The 19,983-nt window shown below is 32.3% G+C and overlaps 1 protein-coding gene across 4 annotated transcripts in view; it reads right to left on the bottom strand.

Annotated features, from left to right (window-relative positions):
- Positions 1-228: 228 nt before the first annotated feature.
- Positions 229-19,983, bottom strand: part of LOC126880580 (protein mothers against dpp) — a 34,422-nt gene continuing 14,667 nt past the window's right edge. For 3 of the 4 annotated variants that reach the window (XM_050644527.1, XM_050644525.1, XM_050644526.1), the window contains exon 3: positions 229-19,254. The gene's annotated coding sequence lies outside the window, so the exon portion shown is untranslated. The remainder of the gene's footprint in view (positions 19,255-19,983) is intronic. The other variant, XR_007696643.1, reaches the window with a different exon arrangement.

Here is a 19,983-nt window from a genome sequence, read left to right as displayed (position 1 = left end):
GTGGCATCAGTTAGTACAGCATTGACTTCAAGTTCTTTTGAAAACGTTACGACCAAAATATGGAATATGTTCAAAACGTACCCAAGATTTTCGTTTTTGTTTTCATTTTTTAGATTTATGTTTGTTGTCCAAAATTGTGGACACTTTACAAAAATTATTGTTTTTGTATTCATAAAAGAACATGCAGAAAACCAAAAGTTAGTCAAAACAAAGTACGCAGAATATGCCGTATTCATAAAAGAACATGCAGAAAACCAAAAGTTAGTCAAAACAAAGTACGCAGAATATGCCACCTGTCTTTAGAAGATTGTCGCAGATTCACAAAATAAATTAATGCTATTGTCAAATACACTGGCTTACAAATATCGGATCGCGCTATCAGAAAATAGCTGTGGGCTACAACCCCAGAAGAAATCTTCCCTGAACAAAAAACAAGAAAAAATGCATTGATTGGGCCTCAACACACAGAGAATGGATATAATAACAGTTTTTTTACTTATTTACCATCATTCAATGTGAAATATTTAAAGCCAATCATGATACCCATAATTTAATTTCATGCAGAAGGTAACGTTTTCATTTCTTGTGCTACATCAGAAATATAATTATTTGCTAATATGTACTGTACAGAATCCCCAGTGAAGAAATCAAAAGATTTTAGAGTTTAATACAAAACGAATCTATCTATATCCAGTAGATACAGTGATGGGGATATTTGTATGATGTTTTGCTGAATCAATTTTATCCGACAATTTTGTGTAGCTATAGTTATCTCTTGTAATAAAAGCTGAGAGATAAAGGTGTCCAATTTCCTTCCAGCAATGGGCCTAAAAGGCCTGTTAATGCTATACATACATACAAAGGTCTCAATTTATCCCTCTCTTTTAATACTTGTGGCACTTGTTTTAACTAAATAGTAATCAGTCAAAATCTTTATTATCAAAAACATATATGTAGACAAATCTTAAAATATATTTTTTACTCTTAATATTAAATTTTATCCTTGTATGTATACAACGGGGTCTTTTTTGGTGTACATTTTAAAAATAATAATATAATAATTGTTCATAAAGGCACAGCAATCAAAAAAATTGCGTTATATTTAGAGGCACTCTATTTGAAAGAGGAAATCTTTGAAACAAAAATTATAAAATACTGTTACGCTTAGAAATTAGAACGGCTTAATCGTTGTTCACGAACGATTGCCGTTTGGTGCTTTAATATTTTTAATTAGGTCCAAAGTTTTGCCAGTCTACTTTATAAAAAATGTCTTATTTCGTTTATACAGTGGAACTTGGATATTACGGCCTTGGTAGTTACGTCATCTCGGTTGTAACGTCAATTTTTAATAGGTCCGGCCAAACACTATTCGATAACATTATTAAAAACCCGGTTTTATCGGCTAAAAATAAAGTAACCCTCGTCTATAGCGTCATAAAATTTTACAGTAGGTTGTCCTTGTTTTATTTTATGAAGAATAAAGTGCAATGCGTTTCCGGCTTTGCTACATTGTTCCTTCTAAGAATGTGATAAAGGCCAATTATCCCCTCTGTGCCCTTAACAGTTATATAATTTCTTATTTATCAATGCCATCTTAACAGTCAAATTTTCAGTTTCAAAACAGCCCGTTTAAGAAATTTTCGCTACCGTGAAATTGTGTTCGGCTCGTAATTTAGTAATTAGCTTTTTATTTTTTAGTATGGCAAATTGTAATACTAAAAGGAAGTACTATGTACTTTCATTTTTCTTTGTCTCTTGTATAACGTCACTCTGATATAGCGTCATTTTTTTACTGGGTCCTTCAATGACGCTATAACCAAGTTCCACTGTATACTATTTTGACGGTGAGTGACGTTCACGAAGGCGTTGAGATTGAAAAATGCGCCGAGTGTCTCAACAAAACACACACATCGAAAAAGTCTAGGCATAGTTTTATAACATCAGAAAATTAATAAAAATAAATTCATGTGGTCGTTTAATTTCAATTGAATTTGTATAATTGTTCATCCTGTAGATTTTTGTGAATAAAACGAAACGGCAAAAGTGATAACGAATATTTGACAAAGTTTTTAACAGGAAAAACCATAGTTTATACTGCAGAACATTCTGGTAGATTCGATTTTATTCGTGCTATATGTAATAATTCTTGTTTAGTTAGTGAATTGAAAATATTAATTTTTATCATGGAACGGCGTCATGATAGATGAGATGAATAGGGCTGTAGGGCTTCTTCAAGGGCTGTAGGGCTTCTTCAAGGTAGCATGCGGCAAACTGATGTAGCTGACCGCATGGGAGTCTCCCAAAGTATAGTTTTGTGACACTGGAAGTTCAGCTGAACGTCATCAAGGATGTGAGCGCCATAGAACTGCAGCTCAAGACCGATTTTTAGTGTTAACCTCTAGAAGACAACCAATAATTACAGCACCTGAACTGGTTAGCTACTTGCAGCGGGCACACCAGGTAACCAAAGGCCGTGATACTGTAAGAAATCGTCTCCATGAAGCCAATCTCCACAGTCAAAGACCGTTGAGATGTCCACTTACTTCCAGAGGTAATCGCGCTGCAAAATTAGAGTGGTATCAAGAATATCAAAACTGGGATGCAAATGATTGGGCTCCAGTTTTATTCTCTAACGAATCTAGATTTGGATTTCGTCCAGATACTCGTCGAGCAAGAGTGTGGAGAGGATCTGGAAATGTAGAATGATTAACACATGTCCAGGAAGTTTACACATCCAGTGGTGGTACAGCAATAGTATGGAATATTAATCGGTGGCAAAACCGACTTCCTTTTTCCAGACCGCTTCCTTACAGTTCAGCAGTACCTCGACACCATTCTTCAATCTATCGTTTGCCGGTGCTGTTGATCTATAAACTTTTATCTCATGCATGATAATGCTCGTCCACATGTCTAGTGACAGACTGGCTTGCCAACGAAGGTATTGCTGTCTTGCCTTGGCCAGCACAATGCCCCGATCTGAATCCCATCGAGCACGTATGAGACATGCTTCCACAAAGACTTACTCCACATTATGGGTAACATATACATGCGTTTCGTTTCCGAGAGCGTCTGATAGAAGAATGGGCAAACGTACCTCAACATAATATCGACAATCTCATTTTGTCTATGAACGATAGATGTATAGTCGTAATAAGCCAGTGTGGACGCCATACTTTATATTAATTTTGTTTTTGAAGTTCTTTAGGCACGAGGGTGAATTTTACATTCCCTTGCGCATGCGCACACCGACAGTATGGTATTAATAGTCGCTACATCTTTATGTAGCGCAAATAAGGTGTGCGTGAAAAGAATATATTATTAGTGTTTTTAGTAAATAGGTACATTTTTTATAATTTTTGTGTCTTTGGATTTGTCTTCCTCGGGAATAAGATATTTTATAATAAAAGTAAGTATATTTTTAAAGTAATTTTGTATACTTCACTTGGTTTATTAAATTTGTCAGTATGTATGAGAAATCTTGTAACCTGTCAAACCAAAGGGAATATAGCTCAGTGGTAGAGCGTGTGACCGGAGATCGAGAGGTCCCGGGTTCAAATCCGTGCGTTTTCTATTTTTTTTTTATTTCTGGAATTGTTTTAATAAAATTTTTTGTAAAAGTAAGTAAAAATTAGTTTAATATTTAAATAAAATACAAATAACCTGTTAAAAGTATATTTATTTCGTTGAAATCATATAATAGAAGTATAACTTCTTACTTCTTACGTGCGCACAAAGTACACACATTCTTTTTTTATTACGACCATATTTTGTGATGATTTTTTTTTTAATTGTACTTAAAGGTATTCTCGTTATTTTTAACATTTCAACAAATTTTGTTGTATATTAAATACTATCAATCACTAAAAATCGATTATTATTTATTAACGACAATTAAGAAGAAACTACATATCTTTCGAAAAATATCCCTAGACTTTCCGATGTGTGTACATGACTGCACCCGATGATAAGACTTATGTGTTCATCTACCGTATAAAAGCCTCTGCAAGAGACAATAGACAAACAATATTACCGTCAACTTGAGATTTAAGCGTGTGAGATTCTAAATCCAACCAAGATAGAAGATGACCCCACTGAGGAAGTGGAAAGCTCGACCTAGTTTTTATTTAATTTTATGTCACAATAACATTTTTAAATGATTTTAAGTTTATCACTGTCTGTATTGAAGTACCTAGTTGTTTCAGTATTGAATACTCTCTGTATTGAAGTAAAATTTTGTATTAAAATAAATACTGGAAAAACTTTGGACCTTTGGTACAAATGACGCACACGACACATATAACTAGCAAACACAATACTTTTCACAATCAACTTTATTAGCAGCACAGACTTAAATCTACTAACATAAAAGAAATCTGATTATCTGATACAAATGAAAAATGGCATTTCATGTAGACAACTCAAGTTTAATTCTCTGTAGTATATTGCATTGTAATAATTGTAAATAATAGAGAGCAATATTCGTAAATTTTTTTATTTTAATCTTAATTTTTCGTATCGAAATGTTTATTTTCATAGAAATCCTCATGGAGGCACTGAAATTAGCGAAAGGCATTTTTTGCGAAAATTGTTTATCAGCGTTTTATTATCAAAATACAAAGCAATTACATAGTCAATAAAATAAACATATCAATCTACAGTGTGATTCACAAATAACGGACATTTTTTTATCTGCATATTATAGAGAGTTGAACATACACGTTTTGAAAATTCACGAGGAAATTTAATTCCTGTAGCTAGCTGTATACCAAAAATCACAAAAAATTGCTGAAATCCTTTATAACAGGTATATTTTATTAAAATCCCTAAAAAGAGCAACATTACAGAACGTTTTCAGAATAATAATTGAGGATTCCATCATCAGTGCTTTTCACAGTAAAGTACACTTCCCGTCATAAAAAACTGGTACACTTTTGTTTTCCAATGTAAACCTGTGTTCAGACTGGACACAATGGTTCGAGAATCACTTCATTGTTGCCATCACAGATAACGGAATTGCACTAAATATAAATACAGAAAAATAGCGTTTAAAAATGTATAAAGTTTTTAGATAGGTATTATTTTTATCATTAACAATTGACCATCATTGAAGAAACCTCGGAAAGCCGATTCACTGATGATACTGATAGGTCCGAAAACGTTCTGAATTTTACACATTTTACTCAATCCATTGGGATTTTTAAAATTTTTAATAAGTATACCTATTACATAGAAGTGGTTTTTACTTATGTTAGAATTTAATAAAATATACCTTTTTTAAAGGATTTCAGTAATTTCTTTCTACATTTTTTGCTTAATATCTGATGGCTTAGTGTTTAAATGCAATATTAGTTAAGTTTCTAAGCGGATTAGCGCCAAAATAAATAATTTCCTCTATACAACCCAAAGTTGTTATTAAGCCGTTATTTTTTTAATCACCCTGTATAGTCAATAATACAAACATATCAATCGAATATATTATGTTTAGGTATTAATCGCAAAAAATGATAATCTTGAACTCGTGTTTACAGCTGATAAAAGACATATCAAACCAATTCGCGTGGCGGACTTTTTCTTATATGAAGACTTTTTCGAATTCAGCAATACGAAGATGTATTAACCACTTAATGCACACATTCATTTAGAGTTTACTGTAAAAAAATAATATTTTTTTTTCATAATAATAAGGGGCGTAATAAGTGTATTTTTCGTGACAGGGGAGTATTAAAAAAATATATTTTTTTAAGTATTTTGAATTTAATTTAGTACATATATTTTAAATATATTTTTTTAGTATTTTTACTTCAAAACATTTAATATTTATGTATAATTAAAAGCAAAACCATATGAGGGGCGTAGAATTAGAGTAAGAGCTAAATAAAAAAAATCAAAAAAGTTTAATTGTAAAAATTTAATCTCATGTGGGAAATCGTAAAACAAGGCACATCATAGTCCTGCATTACAATTTCTCGGTACTACCTCGTTTCCTTGGTTTGTTTCCTTTTTCATCTCTTCTACTGCAGCAAATAGCACAAGACCTACATGGAGCATTTTTTTTTCCAGGGTGGTACGTGCATAGAACTTCTCGATATTATTGAGAATGTCGATATCGAGAAAAAAAAATAATAAAACGCCACGTGAGTGCGGCATAAAGGCTATTATACAATTAAAAATTTTTATAAGAGTTATAAGGCGCACAAGCGCGTATGCTCTCGATTAGTGCACGATAAACCCAAAAGTCAATAAATTCGATATTTTATTTTTAAAATCATCAGATAACATCGATGTTTTTGAAAAGGAAATTAAAAACTACTTGCAATCTCCAAGACCTGGACCAGACACAGATATTTTATTATAGTGGAAATCATACATGTAGTAGTGTTTTCCACGTTTTATCTCGGTTGGCTAGGAATATTTTGTGTGTCCAAGCGACGTCCGTACCAGTCGAGCGGCTTTTTTCTGGAGCAGCGCTAGTACTAACGAATAAAAGATGCTCTTTAAAAGATATAAGTATCAAAGAACTCATTTGTGTGAACAGATGGATGAAGAGCTCTTTAAAGGAAAATATTTTTTGTGAGGTTACAATATAATAATGTATCCTATTTCTTGTATATTTTAAGAGATTTTTTAACTCTTATATATTTTAAAGATAGTGATAAATGAATAAAGAATCTTTTTTTAATTAATTTAATCCTTTTTATGTCGATATTTTATCGAGTATTATATTATTATCGTATCGAAATCAATATCAATACGATATTTTTATAAGAAAGTACTGCCGTTATCGATACACGATACATTGGCATAACCAACACAATACTCAATACTTCAATACTTAAAAAGTATCGATTTTGTATCGTGAATCCATGGTATAGTGTGGTATAGTCATGGAGGTGTTGATCTAGCCTATCAACACCACCCATTGTATCATTGTAGTCAATAACTAATTTTTGGGCTTTTTTACTGGATTTTTCTGTCTTTTTATTTGTTTCCTTCATTTCGTAAACACTGCAAATGTAACACAAGAACCATCTACTACCTAACAGAAACGGAAATAGACTAAAATTTAGTTACGGTTAAAAATAACAATAAATTCGTCATGAACTGGTCAGAAACGGCCATAAAACGTTTGAATAGCGCTGTACAACGGCGCAACTTACTTATTCAAACGTGAGGCACGGGTACGTGTGAGGCACAGGTACGTGTGAGGCACGAATACATGTGAGGCACGGGTACATGTGAGGCGCGGACACTTGTGAGACACGGGCAAGTACCGAATTTGCCGACAAACCGGGTTAAAGACACGTGTTAGACACGGGATAATGCATTAAGTGGTTAATAAATCCATTAATTTTATTTTTGTAAAATACGCAGGCACAAGTAACCACATGCGGATTCACAATTTGAATTGCTTTCATATAACAAGAGTAAAATTTTTCAAAATTCTATGTCAACATCTATTAGTTTTACATTTAAGATGAGGGGAGAAAACCTTGGGAGTATAAAAACTACATAATACATATTATTTAGTTGGCATGAGCAACATTTTATAGGATCCCAGAATAACATAAATGTATTTTACTATTTTTATTGGGATAGGCCACAATTTTACTTAAAATAAGTTTGGATTTCCACTTAGGAAATCGTTCACAAAATACAAAACATTAATAAATTGAACGTTTTTGTTTCTTGGTAAAAAATTCTTCTAATTTAATTTTATATAGCTCATTCATATTGAAAATTAACAAAATATATCATACATTTTAAAGAACATGACTTTAAAATGACATTATTAATATTTTTCAGTTGCGTGCCTGGGACGACTTTATTGGAAGATTTAATTTCATGTCAGAATAATTAATAATACATTTATATTACTCTGGGACAACCATCTATTTCAAGAGGGATGTTCAGGAAATTACAGTTATGTATATCTTACATTAAAATAGTTTTCTCATAAACTCTTTGTTTACCAAACGATTACTCAAACACAACTTACAATATAGTTTTACAACATTTATATAGTTCCTAAATTTTGAAACTCTTTATATAGCATGGGCAGGGGACGATTGGGCCGATGGTACTTGCTATATCCGGTCTCGATAAAGAGTACTTTAAGCTATGGGCACGATTGCGCTGGCAGCAGATAATTATTAGGTACTTACAGCTTTAACCTAAGTAATTAGGTCTATACAGTATCGGAAAGAATTTAACGCAGGTGTTCACTTGTAAACGGTAGAATATGAGAGAAACATATTTAAAACGGCATAGCTATATTATTTCCCCGAAATATCTTGTCGAGGGCGGAGGTAAATTCCTCACCAACCAGTAAAAACATATAATCCGACAGGTATTTTCCTCACCAAATTTAAAGGTTCCTATTAATCCGGTAGGTATTTTCCTCACCAACTCACTCAGGTAATAAAATAAAAATATAGGTTTAATTTAAGAATGTCTATTATGAAAGCATCCGAAATCCGAATACAAGACATTAATTTCCTTACATTATAATAATAGTTTATAATATAGATAATATGCAAGACGTATAAACTATTATTTAATATTTACTATAATAAGACAGACACTTTACAAAATCCATTCTAGTCATTTGATTAGACTGATATCTTATTAACAAATTTACTACATTTTTCAATTTCAGTTTAACTTGTTTATCTTTGATAGGTTTTGCAATATGCAAACTTTAAATTTTAACATACGTAACTACCTGAAATTCTTTAATTTTTCCAAAGAAAATATATATGGATGGATGCGTATTACAAAACGATAAATTAAAATGCGAATGAAAAGATTCGCAAGCATTCGTAACAGAAGAATTTGCCTCTGTCCACAAATATGGGGAGAATATGGCATTTTCGTCTATATAAGTTTCAACTAAATAATCAACATGTCTATCTTAAATTTCATTTCCTGGTTTGCATGACATTAAATCAAACACAAAACAATCTGATACGTCTTCTGGTTTTATATGTAAGGCCAAAAGTATGTTTGAGCCACTTGCCTCTTTCAGAATCATTTTTATATTCTGATATTAAATCAAGAGACCAAGATATTTCAAGAGACCAAGCTTAGTGTAGGTGAAATTTACAACCATGTATTTTAGTGTTCGGACACATTTCAATGATTGCATTTCTTTTCAAAATCTTCAAAAATTTTATTAACATTAAACTCAATTTTGAGAGCTTTAAAAATTTCTGATTTTAACAAATAAAAAATATTGTTGTAAATTTCTGTTTTTTTGTTTGGCAGTAAACAGTATAATAAAGAAATATAATGCCCATTAATTAGCCCATGAATAATGAATAATTGCAATGTGCCATCCATAAAATAAAATTCAATGTGGCTAAAAGTCTTATATTTGTTTCACAACTAAATACAATTATCCTACTTTTGACACAGTTTATAAAGAGAAAATTTTCCCTCTTGGTTGTTTTTTAAACACACCCCGTCACAAATTCTTGAACCTCATCAATATTGGAAGGAAGTCGATCAGGCATCATTTTTCGTCGATAATTATATATTTTTTCTTATGTAATTGACAACAATCGTAGTAATTGTTTCAGACAAATTAGCTGCAAGTGCTTGGCGTATAATTTTTGCTGGTTTTTCAATTCTCTTCTGCTTTACGTTTACAATAGTGAGAAACAATTTTTCGATCTAACTTCTGACAATCTGGTTCATGATTATGTTGTCGGCTACTTCTAGATATTGTAAAAGTTGCACCAATAGTAAAAAATTTCGCACTACAAGTTGTTTTATCCTCCAGAACACTTCTTCACTTTTTAAAACTTTCACTTTATAAAAAATAAAATTTTCAAATACCAATAATACCGCGTTAAGGTTTACCGCGATCACTTTCTATTAAACATGCCATTTTTGTCAAAATTCCAATTGTGACTGAAAATAAAATACTATAACTAATTAATTAATTATTATAATTATAGGTACCTACTGTAATTTAATAGTAGATAAATAATTCAATTGAATGCCTTTTAGTAAAAGCTACCTGAAATAACTCGAAATAACCATTTTGGTCTTGGTGAGGAAAATACCTGTGGGATTATGACATACCCTTATAAACGCAGGCAAAAGATTATTTTGGTGAGGAAATTACACCCGCCGCTTGTCGAACATTTAATAGTGGAAGCAACTCAAAAGATGAAGTTCAACATTGTTGCCAAACTTATTGTTTTTATTTGAACGGTCGTCTTTTTTACTATTTGAAAAATGCGCTCAAAAAAGACGATCAAAGGACATCGCACACATCTTATGGAAAATATAATGTCACTCAAATTCAATAAAATTTATACGAATAGATTCGTTTTAAATTAACTGTCAATTCTTATCATTGCGCCAACTCTTAATTATGATTAATTACGGCGCAAATTGCAATTAAAGTTTATCGAAATCACATTTTTGGGGTCTATAAACGTGTCAGTTATAACCACTATTGCTCTGGGTGCTATTCAATACAGCTTAAACCCCGCTGGGCCTAAGCGGATTAGTGAAACTATTATAATAAGATGCTTAAGAGCTCGAGAAGATTTATGAACTAACTATAATTTGGGTATTTTGAAATATTTTTTCTCTCTCTAACTTATGTACCTACCCATTTGATTTCAGATTGATTTATATCAATTTCTGCTCTTATTATTGAAAATTAAGAGTTGGCGCAATGATAAGAATTGATCGTTAAATTGAAACGAATATATTCATATAAATTTTATTGAATTTGAGTGACATTATATTTTTCATAAGATGTGTGCGATGTCCTTTGGGTGAATTGATTAAAATGGCAGCTTAATATTTTTATTTCTTATAAGCCACAATTTTACTTTGACGTTTTGATTTCTACTTCGGAAATCGTTTTCAAAATTAATAAATACAATTTATTAATGTTTTGCAGTTTGAGAATTACACTTGCGAGCAAAAAAAACCGGGTCACTCGATGAATTATACACGTTTGATATCTCGAATTTCCTAAACATGTTGTCCGATTTGAGTGATTTTTTTAGTATGTTATAGCCTTATTATTTAAGAATATCAATAAAATAATACTGTTGCTAGACAGGTGCACAGGCTATTGGTGCATCAAGCTCGCTGTCGGAGGATTGGTCCCATAGTTTTGTTATTAAAAGTGATTTTTAAATGTTAATTCAGTATTACCTTGTCATTCACGGGAGCGTATTTAATACTGAATTAAGATTAAAATTGGCGAAACATTAAGTTGTTTTTAAAAATAAGATATTATTTGGTACTTTCCAAACAATATTTTTGAAACCAATTATTTGGAAGTAATAGGAGTGAAAATAAAATAAAAAATAGAGAGATATTAGTTTGAAGAGTACGATTGGATCGGAAACAATCGGCTTTTCGTTCGGTGTAATGCTCTGATGAACGATCGTGCACAATGTGGAGTGGGGACTAGGGGTAAATATGATTGTGATATTTGTCCACGTAATATTAGTATCTTTGTTAGATATCTTGCTAATTTTATAATACCGACCATAAACTTTTTCCGAATGTGTATATCTTAAAGGATAGTAAAACATGTTTTATAATTAGTACACTTAGTAGACGTCCGTAAGTCTTCAATGTATATTTTTGAAATAAATTCTTATATTATAGTTCTGTTTTTAATCATATACCTAACATATTTCGTCTATTAATGCCTTAGTCGCACAAGGGATCATCTGAGTTAGTTCAGCGCAATCATACCCTCAGCTCTCAGATCGACTAAAATTGACTCAATCGTATTCTTGGATAAAATCGGCGCAATCGTCCCATACCGATCTCTATTTGTAGATTTTGTAGTGAACCTATTATTTTCGCGCGAATTTAACAATGGAATGAAAAATACAAGTCGTACAAAATTCTGTTGTCGGCTCTCACGCAGCTGCGCAGTCACTTACACGGACGATGCGCGCTCACGAGACGAAAGTAACTTCTTGCAAAAAAAAAAGGTTAACATTGATGCCATTGGCGACAGATCGTACTTTTCGTTCCATTGTAAATCTATTTCGTTCCTCAAAGTCTACATTTATAAATTTAACAATAAAAATAAAGTATTAGCTTCGCCCTATTGCGGAATCATTGCACGTAACTTTCGAACAAAAATAGGAATAGCAAATATTGCACTTACAAGATTGATAAACGATAATATCCAGCTAATTCTTTTGACTCTTGAAAGTCATCAGAGAATACTGATTTTTTGTCACAATTTTTAACAATGTTCCTTTCACGTATGTCTCACATTTAAAACAAGTATTCAAAGAAAAATTGTGTAAAAGGTCTTGATAGTAGTAAGTATTTTACTAATTGAATTGATTACTACGCTTCAAGTATCAGTAAAAGCATCAATGTAAACGCAACGCTTTTTTAACTCTCATGTGAACAAGGCCTTAAAGTTTTCAAAACATCAGAGTAAAATGCTTACACTATCAAAAATAAACTAAAACCTCTATACATATTTTAAATCGCAGAGAAGAATGATAAATATTGCGAGTTCCTTTCTTGTAAAACCCTTTAATACCCATGTTTGAGTCGCAAAGCGAGAAGGATCGATGAATAAGTAACTGATTTAGGTCGTTACCTACACAAACATTAATAGCCCGATCAAAAAACACGTGACAAAAAAATAAATTAAGGATGCCAATGGTACCCCCGCCCCCGCCCCGTTAAGATAGGCAAAATGCTCTCCATCCCAGAATTCAATCTTTTTACTTTTTTACTTCTATGCCACGCCTGCCACCAAAAACGTAATTTTTTCGTTTTTATTTTTGTTTAGATGGGATGCAATCAATTTAAAAAATCCATACTCATTCATAGTTCATGCTTTTACCCTGACATATTTTATTATTACCAACTTAAGTCATCCGTAGTCCACATACGGATAATAATTATCGTCCTGCTGCTGGATTACGTACACTCGATACGCATCGTATCCGCCATGTTTTACTGTAGCGCCTTATGGGAAAACATGGCGGATACGATGCGTATCGAGTGTACGTAATCCGGGCCCTGATGACTTTCCTACCTACTGATCGTTATATAATTATTAAAGAACATAACTACTACCTGGTTGCGCGCGCACTTTATGCGCGCATAACAAAGTAGGAGCTGCAAAAAAGGTGCAAACATCTCAGAAACTACTGACGCTACAAAAAAAATCTTTAATCATGTCGATAATAGTTTTATCTCATAAATAAATAGTTACTCATTTCTAACAAATATATAAAATCCACAAGGAAAGAAAAGTTTTCCTGTAGTTGGCTGTATACCATCAATCACAAAAATTGGAATAAATCCTTTGTAAAAGGTATAAAATTTATTAAAATCCCTAAAGGGCTACATCAGAACAAAACGTTTTCGATTTTATTACAAAATCATCATCAGTGTAAGACAGTCTGGATGCTAGCTGAGCCACCAAAGAAATATAGGGGTAATAACCCTTCAAATATAAAATGTATGCTTTACAGATGCATATTTACTTAAAATGCCTTGTGATGGGCAAAAGGCAACAGGAATAATGCCCTAAGGTAAGGTATTTAAATTCCCAACATGTGGGATGCAAAAAAATTTTGAGTTTACATTTCGATGACTTTATGGCAACTGTAAAGCATACATTTTATATTTGAAGGGTTATTACCCCTATATTTCTTTGGTGGCTCAGCTAGCATCCAGACTGTCTTACACTGATGATGATTTTGTAATAAAATCGAAAACGTTTTGTTCTGATGTAGCCTTTTAGGGATTTTAATAAATTTTATACCTTTTACAAAGGATTTATTCCAATTTTTTAACAAATATATATTATAAATAACAGGCACACATACGCATTAACGAACACACATCAGAAGAGTTCGAAATTAAAAGAGGAGTGCGACAGGGGTGTGTATTGTCACTACTATTCAATGCATACTCTGAAGAAATTATGAAAAGAGATCTTGAGGGAGAAACAGCAGGAATAAAGGTAAATGGAACGCCAATTAACAACATTAGATATGCGGACGATACTGTCATAATAGCAGACAACCTTCAAGACCTCCAAAAGCTAATGAACAAGATAGTTGAGTATGGAGAAGAATATGGATTATCAATAAACATCAAGAAAACTAAATTTATGAAGATATCAAAAACCCAAAATAATGATAAACGCCTGACTTAAAGGTAAAACTTTAGAACAAGTTGCAAACTACAACTATCTTGGCACAATAATTAATCACACAAACGATTACTACAAAGAAATCAAAGTTCGAATAGAGAAAGCAACAACAAACTTCAATAAAATGATAAAGGTACTTTGTGCAAGAGAACTGAAATTAGACTTGAGAGTTAGGCTGGCAAGGTGTTACATTTTCTCGACTCTGCTTTACGGGATAGAAGCATGGATACTTAACGCGTCGACTACTAAAAAATTGGAAGCATTTGAACTGTGGCTGTATAGAAGAATCCTGAAGATATCATGGACCGAGCATGTGACAAACAACGAAGTCATGAGAAGAGTCAACATAAAACTAGAAATATTGGAAACCATCAAGACACGAAAACTGCAATACCTGGGGTGTTATGCGTAATGAGAGATACAACATACTTCAATTAATTATACAGGGGAAAATCCATGGCAAGAGAAGTGTAGAAAGAAAAAGAATCTCATGGTTGCGTAACTTTGGGGAATGGTACGGATGCACATCAACCGAACTATTCAGAGCAGCAGCATCTAAGATCAGAATGGACATGATGATTGCCCGTAAGGAGATGGCACGTAAAAAAGAAGAAGCTTCTGCTCAAGAAGATCTGAAAACATTACTGGACAGTGTCGTTGAGAGCTGTATGGAAGCAGGTCTAGATTTGAACATACAGAAAACCAAGATACTCATAATAAGTAAAAAACAGAATATGAAACCGTCTACAATATGTAAATACATAGTACCAAACTTGAGCAAGTTGATCAAATCGTTTACCTTGGATATCAGTTAAAATTGTAACACAGGGTCACGCCATTCGCTTGAATGCGCATTCAGTGTTGCCACAGTTCCTGTGCGACGCTCTTGAGAGAGCAATCGACAACTGGTGAAGACCGACAACCCTGTGCGTTTATTCCCCATTAGAAATATATTGCCCTATCTTAGCCGTACTGCATTCTCGGTGTGAATTTCTCTATAGACAAAGTATTATCTAACAGAGACCTAAAATTCGCATTGCGGATCCGCCTACTTCGCTGCTACGTGTTCTCGGTCTTACTTTATGTTGTTGAGTCTTAAACGGCGAATAAATGTGATCTAAATCGCCTCGAGGCTTTCGAAATGTGGTTTTATAGAAGAATTTTAAAAGTGTCTCGGGTGAAGAAAACTCGAAACTCCAGAATACTACAGTGGTGTAACCAGGATGATCCTAAGGGGGGGGTTACAACTACTTGACGGTCTCTGGGGGGTATGGAATAGTAATGGTGATAAGCGTATAGAGCTCAAAGTACATCCAAATATAACCCCAACCCCCCCTGGTTACGCCTATGGAATACTAGACCGTCTCAGCAAGACTACTGAGATTATAAGAAGCACCAAGAAGAGAAAGATGGAGTACTTCGGACATGTAATGAGGGGCTCCAAATATAGGTTGCTACAAAATATTATGCAACGGAAAATAGCAGGCAAATACAGTCTAGGACGAAGAAAGATTTCATGGTTGAAGAACTTGTGAGATTGGTATGGTATTGATACAAGCATTCTATTTAGGGTGGGAGTGAATAAAATTAAGATAGCTATGATGCCAACCAAGGTTCTGAAATGACATAGCACCTACATGAAGAAGTATGTAGGTAGATAATGTTTTCTACGTATTTGTTCCGTGGTGGTGTTGACGGAAACAATTATGAAATTAAAGTAAGTGTAAAACAACGAACATTAATATATTTATTTATTTTGGGTAAACAAGCGTGCTTCGTTTATATCTCGTAAGGGTTTGTTATTTTAGCGAGGGTGTGACTGCTGTGTCGATACTGACCGAGACCACAACACTATTATGTCATCATGTATGCGGTTCTACCATGTGGCCAGAAAAGGCGATAAATTACTAAATCTGGCGTTTTAAAAGCTGAGAACCTTTCTGTAGTTTTTAAGAAGTTGACATAAAGAGCGTGGCCAATCTGGCAATTTGTGTTTCCCTGAAAAAGCCATTAATTTTATACAATCTGGTTTTTTATTTTAGGAACGAAAAACACATGCGAATTTAACATGATACGTATTCTTTCGTTTTGAGAAAAGTTAATATTTAAAATTAGCAAAAAAAATAATAAATGAAGCGTGTCGCTATATATTTTTTCATTATTTTACGAAATACATCCCAATATATGAAAAATTAACCATTTTTACAAAATTGAGGTACTCTAGAATTGTAAACCTTTTTTTAATAATAAACACATTCAACTATGTATTTTCCAATTTTCATCATTGATTTTTTTTGTAATTTTGTGTTCATTGGCCGGGCTATATCCAAGTTACTCTTCCATCGCCTAACAGATTACAAAATAGTAGGTTATAAATTTTCGTAATCAAGACCCCTTTTAAAACAGTCATTATCAGAAAAAAAACGAACAAATATACAGTAGCCTTGTGATTATGTACTGAGTAGTACACACAGTACTTACCTACTAAAATTACGGAGATCACCACAGTAAAGTAGAATAAACTAATTACTCATTATTAACATTTTTAAATAATAGCACTTCCTGTACACTGGTATATCTGGGAAAGAAGAAAGAAAGGAAAAAGACTCAACGAACTGCCTTGTAGTCAATGTTGTGATGCCGCTTTCGTATGAAAAACATTCTGATTCGGTTTCTTTGCGGATTCATCTTGAAAAATGTTCCCCTTTAAACAAATCGGACGGGTGCCGGGAGAAATTTTTGGGCAGAAATTATTTACATTTTTTTTAACAAATCAAAAAATCACCTATTTACCTCGCAAAATATTTTTTCAAGTTTTCTGGACCATTTTAAATAAAAAAGGTCTCTTGTCATTCTTCTCAAAATTTGATAGTTTTCGAGTTACATATACCAAAGTGATTTAAAATATGAAAAACGCACATTTTCGACGCTTGAAAACTCTTATGTAAATTATTATTTTTGAGGTTGCCAAGTGCCTAAATTGAAGACTAAACATTCAATTTAAGATTCTGATGAATAATCAGGGATTATTTCAATTTAGACCATTGTTGATTAATTGTTAATTATGTGCGTCGACTTGACTTTTAATCCACTCACCGCTGCATGGTGGATCTCTATCGCACATCTTGGACGTACTTATGCGAAAAATTTCCAACAAATACTTGACTTTTATTAAAATTTTATAATATATAACACAACATTTTTATAATAATTTATTTATTTATTCAATTTAATATTGCCAATGTGCTAATTAAATACGCCAATCATATAGTGCGACAGAGACGCACCATATATGTAGCGCGACGCACGGCGGTTGAAAAATCAAGTGAACGCGCATAATTAACAACTAAAAAACAACGGTTTAAATTGAAATGCGTCTCGATTACTCGTCAGAATCTTGAAACTGAATGTTTGAACTTCCATTTAGGCACTTGGCAACCTCAAAAATAAAAAAAGTGCGCGTGTATTTTGTACGCACGTAATAAGTTATAAACTAAAAAGGGTATTTCCCGAGGTTGGCTGTATACCATATATGTAGTTAAGAAACTCATAACATGAAGTAAAAACCACTTCTATGTAATTGGTATATTTATTAAAAATTTTAAAAATCCCAATGGATTGAAAAAATGTGTCCAATTCAAAACGTTTTTGGACCTATCAGTCCATCATCAGTGAATTCGAATAATTGCTTAATAGCCCCCGAACCAAACAATGGTTGAAATTATAATTCAATCTACATTATGTTGTCGTGATATTGAACAGGCTAAACGCCGATGTTAAAAGATATAACCTCCGGGAACATGGTGAAACTCTACCAGGAAACTTAATCAACCATCTTAGGCCAACGTTGACTACCAAGTGTCAAGCCCCAAAAATGCGTAATTTCGCATTTTTCAGATTTTAAATCACTTATAACTTAAAATATATCAACTTTTAAGAAAAATTACAAAAGACCTTTTTTGTTTATAATGACACAAAAAAAAAACAAAAAAAAATATTTTTCGGAGGAAAAAAGGCGATCTTCTGAATTTATTTAAAAAAAAAATTGTTTTAACAATTTCTTCCCAAAAATTTCGGCCGATACCCTTCTGATTTGTTTAAAGGGGGCATTTTTGAACAGGAATCCGCAAAGAAACCGGATCAGAAAATTTTTCATACGAGAGCAGTCTCACAGCATGGACTAAAAGGAAAAAGACTCAAAGAACTGCCTTGCTACAGTTATGAATATCAACAAGGTCATTTTCCCATCTTAAATCACCTGGAAAACCTGTTTCTGGTGTTTTGCATAGGATGTGGGATTAAAACATCTACAAGATTGATTAATGTTTTCAATGGCCTATAATTACAAAATAAATAGGATTAAATCTTTAGTTAAGTAGACATGTTAGGAAAACATTATATAAAATAGTTTTTGGGGAAATTAGCAAGATTTAAATTAACATTTAAAACTAGTAGGATATTAAGTCTTTTTCTCATAAAATTATATCAAGATATAGAAATTTTTTTATAACATATTTCTCGTTGATTTTTATTATTGATTAAAAATTTTGACTTTGAGTTTGAATTTTTAAATCACTTATTGAAAATTAAAGTAATTCCAATTGGATAAACGAAAAATAAAGAATGAACTGTATACTTATACAGAAAAAACATTCATTTTTTATTACTTGTGACATCGCATTTAAATTGGGAATAAGCCACAAATTAATTTACTATTTATTTATTATTTTGAAATTTCGATTTCCAATTTGGAATCCCCACATTTCTGGGAAAAACATACAAGGTTAAGAAATATTATTTCCTTGACCACTTCCTTCTTTTCGAAATTTTAAATAGGTTAAATATATGCACATATGTATTTCTATTTATATGAATGCAATTGACTAAGCAAATAACTACTCACGAGAAATATATAAAAAAGTTTTCCTATATTCAGGTAATACAATTTTCAATGAACGTTTTTTATAAACATTTTTGAATAATACTAATATACAGGAAGTTTTTTGTTAATAGTTCTCTTCTTATGTGTTTCCTTATATTAGGTACTGTTTTCTTGTTGGGAAGGTGTTGAATTTCTGAAATTAAGAAGGAAAAATAATAGTATCTAAATAGGGATGATGGCGTAAAAAATACTTCAGGGATATGTTTATACTAGGAATAATCATAAAAAAATATATTAATTTTACTAAAACCTATTATTTTTATGCGATAGTTCTACACTGACCTTCACAAAAAACGGCCACCCCACAAAATGGGTCATTTTTTATGTCTCGAATTTCCTAAACCTGTTGTCCGATTTAAGTGATTTTCTTAATATGTTATAGCCTTATTCTTTAACAATATCACTGTAATAATATTGTTGCCAGATAGGTAAATTATCATTGTATACTAGGTGTGAAACTGTGTTTTTTTCTCAAAGTTCACCACACCCTGTGGAATATTCTAGCAATTATAAAATACAGAAATTAAAACCCAACTATAGCCTTAGGTTTTCTTAACATTCTGTTTTTCGATTCATTCGCTTATGTTGGATAATAAAAAAGTTAGGTACTTGAAAAACTAGCCATGTTCTTCATCAATACAGGGTGTTTATAAATAAGTGCGACAAACTTTAAGGGGTAATTCTGCATGAAAAAATAATGACAGTTAGCTTTATAAACATATGAATTCTTTCTTACAAACTGATGATTTATTTATTGCTCTAAAAACCGGTTGAGTTATGGAAATGAAATTAAGCAGGATTTAAGGGGTTGTTACTGCGCATTATTTGACATACAATTAAGAAGTTTATATTCACAATTGGC

The sequence above is a fragment of the Diabrotica virgifera genome, chromosome 2 (genome assembly GCF_917563875.1).
Source record: "Diabrotica virgifera virgifera chromosome 2, PGI_DIABVI_V3a".
NCBI classification, from domain to species: domain Eukaryota; kingdom Metazoa; phylum Arthropoda; class Insecta; order Coleoptera; family Chrysomelidae; genus Diabrotica; species Diabrotica virgifera.
Note: the sequence above shows the minus strand (reverse complement) of the source record. Positions and strands in the feature narration are given on the sequence as shown.